The sequence below is a fragment of the Aquarana catesbeiana genome, linkage group LG05, assembly GCF_042186555.1.
Source record: "Aquarana catesbeiana isolate 2022-GZ linkage group LG05, ASM4218655v1, whole genome shotgun sequence".
In the NCBI taxonomy this organism is placed as follows: domain Eukaryota; kingdom Metazoa; phylum Chordata; class Amphibia; order Anura; family Ranidae; genus Aquarana; species Aquarana catesbeiana.
Window position 1 is genome coordinate 204107734 of NC_133328.1, and position 9843 is coordinate 204117576.

The window sequence follows — 9843 nt, forward strand, 5'->3', positions numbered from 1 at the left end:
TTTGAATTACGCGTACTGTGTTGTTTAACAGTTTTCATGTGTGTACCTTTCAAATGACCTTATATTTGCACTGGCTGCATCCCTATCATTGCACCCTGTCTTGTCCCCCTTCTTACAGGGATAATTCTTGTTTGTCCTCTACCTTTGTATGTTTACCCTACTCTTTTTTTTTTTAACATTCAATTTTTTATTTAGTTATCAGAACATAAAATAACAAATAAAGACATTAGGAAAAGTATAACAGGATTCACACCGTTATGCCCCGTACACACGGTCGGACTTTGTTCGGACATTCCGACAACAAAATCCTAGGATTTTTTCCGACGGATGTTGGCTCAAACTTGTTTTGCCTACACACGGTCGCACAAAGTTGTCGGAATTTCCGATCGACAACCACGCGGTCACGTACACCACGTACGACGAGACTAGAAAAGGCCGGTTCAGAACCAAGCGCGGCACCCTTTGGGCTCCTTTTGCTAATCTCGTGTTAGTAAAAGTTTGGTGAGAGACGATTCGCGCTTTTTCAGACTCGTGGCTTTCAGATCGTTTTCTGCCGTTCAGTTTGTGCTTGTGGGTTTGTATCTGCTCTTCAGTGCGTGCAGTCAGTTCGTATCGGAGTTTTCTGTGCGATCTTGTCCGCTCGTTGCTGTTTTTCAGGTCGCTCTTCACAGGCCTTGCTGTTCTTCAGTGCGTTCTGTTACTTCGTTCTGAGCAGCCGACCGTTTTCTAGCCATGTTTCGTATGCGTACTCCTCGTATAGTTTGTGCTGTGCGGGGGCTTGGTGTTGGGGTCCTGACCTTGACACAAGTCCAGTCCATGAACAGGGTGGGGAGGAGTTCATGGACCAAGAATTGGTTGCTTCAGCGTGACCAGTTCTCTCATATGCCTTTGCTCCGTGAGATCCGTGAGAATAATCCTGATGATTTCAGGAACTTTCTCAGGATGACTGACCCCGTGTTTCACCGTTTGTTGGCTTTGCCGACTCCTTATATTAGCAGACAGGATACCTGCATGAGGCAAGCCATCACTCCGGAGCAGAGGTTGGTCGCTACCTTGCGGTATTTGGCCACAGGGAGAAGCCTGCAGGACCTCAAGTTCTCGACAGGCATCTCCCCCCAGGCTCTTCTTTGTGGACATTTACTGCTTGTGTTTGTTTTGAGCTGACCCTGACAGAAATGTGTGGAGTGCAGAAAATGTCGTGATTGTGTAACCTTATACAAAGCACTGTTGGCTGTTATTTACTAAATGCAAAGACACTTTTCACTACAAGTGCACTTGCAACTGCACTGAAACTGCACTTGTAGTGCAAAGTGGATTTGCCCTTAGGAAATAACCCCCATTTTCTCATAAAACAACAATTACATCACCCCAAAAGTGTTGTAGCGTTGAGACAATAATCCACACATTCTTGATGAACAATCTTTTTAATACCAGCACAATCACATGTGCATTTACCAAAGGTTTTTCTGACAAACCAACATGTTTGTTGTATAACAATTTTTGTGGTGTCATTATCCAAAATCAAAATGTGCATTTTATATAAAACAGGCATGTGTAAAACCCACAAGAAAGACACAAATCTTGATCTTACAAAGTTCACATTTGGTAGAACTTGAAGGCAATATCAGACATGAGTATTTAGGAACTGTGTTTGATATTGCGTTCAGATGGGGTGAAATCACCCCTGGAAAAGCCAAATTTGGAAGATGCACACAAATTTCCCAATGTCAACATGTGCTATCTGCCATCACGGGGGATGAAGGGACGTGTTTTGGGGGAGAAAGCCCTTCCTCACCGCTACTTTATAATTGAGGAAGGGGTTGCACCCCCAAAACGCGTCCATTGATCTCCCGTGATGGCAGATAGCACATGTTGACACACTGTGTGCATCCTCAAAATTTGGCTTTGGGAAAAATCACAAAAACATTTCGCACATTGTAGCAGACAAAAGAAGAAAGTGATTTGGAGGGGTTTTAAACTCGCCCCAAAACATCAATGATGTTTTTATATTTTGGAATAACATCATTGATGTTTTGCTTGATGTTTTCCAATTGTAAATTACACCCCATGATCTGCCCGATCAGGATCTGGGCACTTTCGGATGTGAAAGGATCTGGATCCACAACCTCACGATCACCTAAAAAGAGAGGAACCCCAAAATAAATTAGGTCTAAAAAAAATGCCGCCATCCATCTCTTATCTGAGCCTGTGGTCGCAGACACTCACCTGTTGTGGTGACTAGTTCCACCATGTCTTCTTCCTCCTGCTCAGCTTGTGTTGGGTGGATTTCCCCTTCTTCCAGAGGGGGGGGGGCTCTGGTCTCCTCGGATGAGGGGTGTCCTCTGAGTCTTTTCTCCCCTATGTAAAACAAAAATGGTATAATTAGCACACAGATATTTGATGGCAGAACTATAAAGATGAAACATTGCTTGGAAGTGGGGTACAATTGTCTATTTTAGCAGAGTTCCAAGATGTAGCTTTTTTAGTGTCCTTTGTCAAGCTGCAATACTTTACCTGTTTAGTACAAGCTTCACAGATGGAGACCCCCCTATAGTATACACTGGAGCACCTGTGTGGCCCCCCTAATAAAAAGGGTGTTCTGGGGTCCCACACTAGTGCTCCAGTGTCCAAATGTGAAAACAGCTGCTCAGTGTCCTCTCCTTACACACAATCTAGTTTGCATTTCATTCTAGTAACAAACCCATCTACACAACCCAATTCTTTGAAGACAAGTATAGGGCCTCAAAATGGTGGCCAAATGCATATGGGCTAAACAATGGTATTTTATAGTCCGAAAAAAAAATGTGTGATCCGAACGAATAATGTGCCCATGAACATGAAAGTTGCCATTTTAAACTGTACAACACTTCCTAAAAGCACATGGAGCAGCACGAACGTAATAAACACAAGAACAATAGGAACACAGTACAACTACTTACTTTTTTGCAGCACTCTCCGGATCTTTCTGTACTGCTCATGTTCTCGTAATTTCAGGTCCGATCACCGCTTCCTGAGCTGATCTTTCGATCGTCGTACCCCGAATTTCCGGTGCAGACTCCTGACCACTTTCGCCATGATCTTGGCCTTTCGGACATTGTGGTTGGGGTAAGGCCCATACTTTCCATCATAGTCGGCCTTCTTCAGGATGTCTACCATCTCCAACATCTCCCCAAAGGACATATTTGAGTCCTTTAATTTCCTTCTGGATCGGGACGTTTCAGGCTCCGGCCTTTCCTCCTCCTCCTCGTTGCTGTAATTAGCACGATCCTGCTGTCTATCCGCCATGTGCTCTTCCTCCACTGCGCCGAACAAAAAGGGGCGGGGAATAGAATAGAAAGAACGTCAGGGGCGGGCGGAGTTATACACATGCGCAGTGTGTATAAATCGTAACGCGCGAGTCTTACGTACGATCTGTGAGCGGAGGAAGGAGCATCGGAGACGCCGATCGTGCTAACGAAGGTAGTATCTAAACTTGGGCCTATACTGCTTCGAAATTGAAGCCTATATTGTAACAAGATTAGGGGAGTTTGGCCTGACATTAGGGTTTGTCTTGTGTTGTGTCTTGCAGAGAAAATGGATGGGTTCAACGACCACAATTTCCTGCCCCTGTTCATAGACAAGTACAGGGAGCTGCCCTGTCTGTGGCAGGTCAGACACCCCCACTATAATCACAAACAGAAGAGGCAGGCAGCGCTGGAGAAACTGCTGGAGTTGGTGAAGCCGGTGGTCCCCACAGCAACCATCCCTTATTTAAAAGCTAAAATTGGTGGCCTGAGGAGCACTTATCTTAGGGAGCGCAAGAAGGTCACAGATTCCCAGAGATCCGGAGCTGCAGCAGATGACGTTTATGTCCCCAGGCTGTGGTACTATGAGAGACTGCGATTTCTGTCAGACCACACTGAAGTCAGGGAATCCCTCTCTACTCTTCCTTCCACGCTTCCTTCCACACCAGCTGAGGCTTCTGATGTCCAACCTGGGCCTTCCAGCCAGGAAGAAATGGAGGAGCCAGGCTGGAGTCAGGTATAGCATTCTTCTACAGATTTCTGGGCAATAAATAAATGATGTTTACTAGATGTTATTATTGATCACTAATTGCTGCTTGAAAGTGTTTTACATATCAATACACAGTAGTGGGCACCCAAAATTGGGACAAGAATGCAAAATGCTGGGCTCAGAAGGATAGTCTGTTATATTTGTTAACATTGAATTTGCAGCAGTCAGGAGGTGAAAATTATGTGTGATTGATGAAAACAATACTAAAACTATGTCCCTTTTTCATACACAGGAAGACCTCAGCCAGGAGGAGGTTGTGGAATGTGGCAGTCAGGAGGAGGCGGGGATTAGTGGCAGCCAGGAGGAGGCGGGGCTAAGTGTCAGCCAAGAGAAGCCAGGGACAAGTCGCAGCCTGACTGAGTCTCAGGTCCCTCCCCTCCGCCTGCCATATAAAAGGGCCAGGAAGGCCACTCCCAGTCCTGTGCAGGATTCAGCGTACAGGCTGATCCAGGAGGCTTCGGCGTCCCTCAGAGCCTTCCCCAGTCCTGAAGAGGCCTTTGCCTGCATGGCTGCCACCAAATTGCAGGGCATGCAGGAGGGCCAACGCAAGATTTCTGAGGACCTGATTTATAAAGTCCTTCGTAAGGGGTTGAGTGGGGAACTGACACCCAAGACGGATGTCATTGAGATGGACCATCCTCCTCCTCCTCCTCCTCCTCCTGCTGCCACAACTCCACCACCACAGCCAAAGGCTGGAAGGAAGCGTGGAAGGAAGACCAAAGAGTGATTGCCCTGGGTTCAGTCTGGTCTGACAGAAGATGCAGTCTCTCGTATGACCACAGCCTGGGGACACAGATGTCATCTGCTGCTTTCCGGATCTCTGGGACTTCTGGACCAGACTGCCCTCCCTTAGATATGGACTCCTCAGGCCACCAATTTTGCTTTTAAATAATTGATGTCTGCCCTGGGGGTCCAAGGCTTCACCCACTTCTGCAGTTTCTCCAGCGTTGCCTCCCTCTTTGTTTATAGTTGTGACCCCTTAATAAAATATTTTTAGGTAAATTCTACTCTCCTGTGTGTGTTTTCATCCAAAAAGGACAGTTTGTTGGTGAGTATTCAGGTACATTTCTAAAGTACAATGTGAAATTAACAAGGGACAACAACACCAAATAATCTCCTACAGATTAAATAGAACAACATATCAATGGTGTTGTGGGAACTCGTCACAAAAAACACACAAACATTTTCGGGAGTACAAATCAAAATCACCAAAAAAAAAAAAAAGAAAAAGAGAAACACAAAAAAGATTCTACATTAAAGTAAAAAAAAAAAAAAAAATGTCAGATGTGAGAAATCAAAATATATTGAGGGAATCCCGATAAATAGTAACGAAAAAAGTTTGTGAGAAGTGTGTGTGAATATGAGCATCAAAACGACTTAATTCTTGTCACATTATAAAGAAGAAGAGAGTGCGCTGTATTAAACCATTTTGAACATTGCAGCGTGACGAAAGTGCTTTATCCATTACGAACGCTAAGTTTACCAGAACGAGCTGTCCCGTGTCGGAATTTCTTCGGAGCATGCGTGGCACTTTGTGCGTCGGAACAGGCCACACACGGTCGGAATTGACGCGATCGGATTTTGTTGTCGGAAAATTTTATCTCCTGCTGTCCAACTTTGTGTGTCGGAAAATCTGATGGAAAATGTCCGATGGCGCCCACACACGGTCGGAATTTCCGACAACACGCTCCGATCGGACATTGTCCATCGGAAAATCCGACCGTGTGTACGGGGCATTAGAGTTACAGTACATAGTATAGCAAATGCATTTTTGATAAATTCATTAAGTTAGTATAATAATCGTGAATACTCCTTCAAATTCATATCTTTAAATTCACTTTCCAGCTAGTAAACCTCCAAGAATAATGCCCCGTACACACGGTCGGACTTTGTTCGGACATTCCGACAACAAAATCCTAGGATTTTTTCTGACGGATGTTGGCTCAAACTTGTCTTGCATACACACGGTCACACAAAGTTGTCGGAAAATCTGATCATTCTAAACGCGGTGACGTAAAACACGTACGTCGGGACTCTAAACGGGGCATGCGTGGCACTTTGTCCGTCGGATTTGTGTACACACGATCGGAATTTCCGACAACGGATTTTGTTGTCGGAAAATTTTATATCCTGCTCTCAAACTTTGTGTGTCGGAAAATCCGATGGAAAAAGTCCGATGGAGCCCACACACGGTCGGAATTTCCGACAACACGCTCCGATCAGACATTTTCCATCGGAAAATCCGACTGTGTGTACGGGATGTACGGGGCATAAACCTATTCACCCCTAGGGGAGAAAACTGTGAACAGAGAACAGGATGTTGTCTAGTAAATCAATGTATTTTAGCTTGTCAAACCAATCAGGAAATGAAAGGAGCATAAGTCTCTACAAGGAATAAGTGATACCAACAGGCTACCTAGTGGTAGTTAAGACTAAGCGTATAAGTCTTTTAGTACTGTAGATGCTTTAGGATGTATGATCCATACATGCCAGTGCTTCTTAAAGTGAATTACGTTATAATTTTTAAGTGCTAACAGTAATTCTTAGTACGCCTGGGTGTTGAATCTAAGAATGACATCACACAGGTTAGGGGCCTCAACTGATTTCCACATTTTCGTTATGATAAGTCTAGCCGCTATAAGAATATGCGCCATTAATATTCTGTATTGAAATGGGAAAGCGTCAAGGTTGATACCTAAAAGGAGCATGGTGATAGTTTTAACAAGTTGCCTGTGAGAGAGGCAATAAAGGTGGATATTGAGTTCCAGAAACTGGTCAGATTTTTACAAATCCATAAAATGTGGAATAAGGAATCAACTGGATACCTACAACGCCAACATAGTGGTGATGTGGATGGATATATTATAGCTAATTTGTAAGGAGTTAGGTACCATCTATTCAATATTTTCTGGGAGTTGTCCCAATGCTCTAAGCAGGATGTTGCAGTTTGGTTTATTCCCATAGAATTGTCCCAACATTCGTCCGAAAAGGATTGTCCTAAATCTTTTTCCCATTTATACATATTAGGGTTTTTCTCATATTTAGGATACTGAGAAAAAACTTTATAGAAGAAAGCTATACTTTTATGTTTTACAGGTTTGTTAATGGTAAAGTGTGACCAAATTAAAGATGGAATTTCAAAATAATAAAACATTTGAACAAGAAATGTATATAATTTTTTTTTTACACAAAAAGGGGGCCATTTACTATAGCGCCGCGCGCTAATTAGCGCACAAAACACTGCAATTGCAGTAATTAGCACTGAATGGAATTCACTAAAGCACTAAAAATACTCCCAAAATCGAATATACTATAGCTCCCAGAAAACAGATAGTACCCAAACCCTTACTCTTGTTAGGACCAGGAGAATTGGAACATGGAAATAATGTTATGATCGCATAAATGGTACTGAAATATGCAGTATATTTTTTAACCACTTGCCTACAGGGCACTTTCACCCCCTTCCTGCTCAGACCAATTACTCAGTCATGCAACACTGTACCCAAATTAAATTTGCGTCCTTTTTTCACACTAGCGGCACTAGTACTTCTCTGCTCCATATGAGAGCCCTGCGGTTCTTGCACTTCAAGGACAGAAGAAGATTGGGGTCTGGTACGCCTGACCTTGGCAGGGACCACAACTCCGTCGTCAGAGCTATCTGTCATGGAGCCGCTGTCCTCTACAGGATCGTATTCTGAGCCTGAATCTGACAGATGAGTGACTTAAATAGAGCTTTCTTTTGGTGGTATTTAATCACTAGTGGTTTTTTTTTTATGTGCTATAAATAAAAAAAGACCGAAAATTTTGTGAAAAAATGCCTTTTTCTTTGTTTCTGTCATAAAATTTTGCAAATTAGTAATATTTCTTCATAAATGTTGGCCAAAATTTATACGACTACATATCTTTGGTAAACATAACCCTAATTAGTGTATATTATTTTGTTTTACTGAGTCTACTAGCTATGGTGTAAATCATTGAAAATTGATCACACTTGATGTATTGAAGACCTATCTCATTTCTTGAGACACTAACAAGCCAGGAAAGTACAAATATCCACAAAATGACCCAATTTTGGAAAGTAGACACCCCAACATTTCCAACACATAGCATGTACATAGCAAAAATGACACCCCGAAATACATTCTGCTACTCCTCCCGAGTATGGTGATACCACATGTGTGAGACTTTTACACGGCCTGGCCACATACAGAGGCCCGCCAGTGAAGTAGCACCTTCAGGCGTTATACAAGCACAAATTACACATCTAATTTCTCAACCACCTATTACAGTTTTGAAGGCCCTGGAGCCCCAGGACAATGGAAACGCCCACAAAATGACCCCATTTTGGAAAGCAGATACCCCAACGTATAATCTATGAGGCATAATGAGTCTTTTGAACTGTTCATTTTTTTCCAGAAGTTTTTGGAAAATGTGGAAAAAAAATGAAAACACATTTTTTTTACACAAAGTTGTCCATTTTTAAGATATTTTCAACACATAGCATGTACATAGCAAAAATGACACCTCAGAATACATTCTGCTACTCCTCCTGAGTATGGCGATACCACATGTATGAGACTTTTACACAGCCTGGCCACATACACTGGCCCGCCAGTGAAGTAGCACCTTCAGGCGTTCTACAAGCATAAATTACACATCTAATTTCTCAAAGACCTATTACAATTTTGAAGGCCCTGGAGCCCCAGAACAATGGAAACGCCCACAAAATGACCCCATTTTGGAAAGCAGACACCCCAACGTATAATCTATGAGGCATAATGAGTCTTTTGAACTGTTCATTTTTTTCCAGAAGTTTTTGGAAAATGTGGAAAAAAAATGAAAACGCATTTTTTTTCCACAAAGTTGTCCATTTTTAAGATATTTTCAACACATAGCATGTACATAGCAAAAATGACACCCCAGAATACATTCTGGTACTCCTCCCGAGTATGGCGATACCACATGTGTGAGACTTTTACACAGCCTGGCCACATACAGAGGCCCACCAGTGAAGTAGCACCTTCAGGCGTTCTACAAGCATAAATTACACATTTCATTTCTCATCCACCTATTACAATTTTGAAGGCCCTGGAGCACCAGGACAATGGAAATTCCCTCAAAATGACCCCATTTTGGAAAGCAGACACCCCAATATATAATCTATGAGGCATAATGAGTCTTTTGAACTGTTCATTTTTTTCCAGAAGTTTTTGGAAAATGTGGAAAAAAAATGAAAACGCATTTTTTTTTCCACAAAGTTGTCCATTTTTAAGATATTTTCAACACATAGCATGTACATAGCAAAAATGACACCCCAGAATACATTCTGCTACTCCTCCCGAGTATGGCGATACCACATGTGTGAGACTTTTACACAGCCTGGCCACATACAGAGGCCCACCAGTGAAGTAGCACCTTCAGGCGTTCTACAAGCATAAATTACACATTTCATTTCTCATCCACCTATTACAATTTTGAAGGCCCTGGAGCACCAGGACAATGGAAATTCCCTCAAAATGACCCCATTTTGGAAAGCAGACACCCCAATATATAATCTATGAGGCATAATGAGTCTTTTGAACGGTTCATTTTTTTCCAGAGGTTTTTGGAAAATGTGGGAAAAAAATGAAAACGCATTTTTTTCCCACAAAGTTGTCCATTTTTAAGATATTTTCAAAACATAGCATGTACATAGCAAAAATGACACCCCAAAATACATTCTGCTACTCCTCTTGAGTATGGCGATACCACATGTGTCAGACTTTTACACAGCCTGAAAACATACAGAGG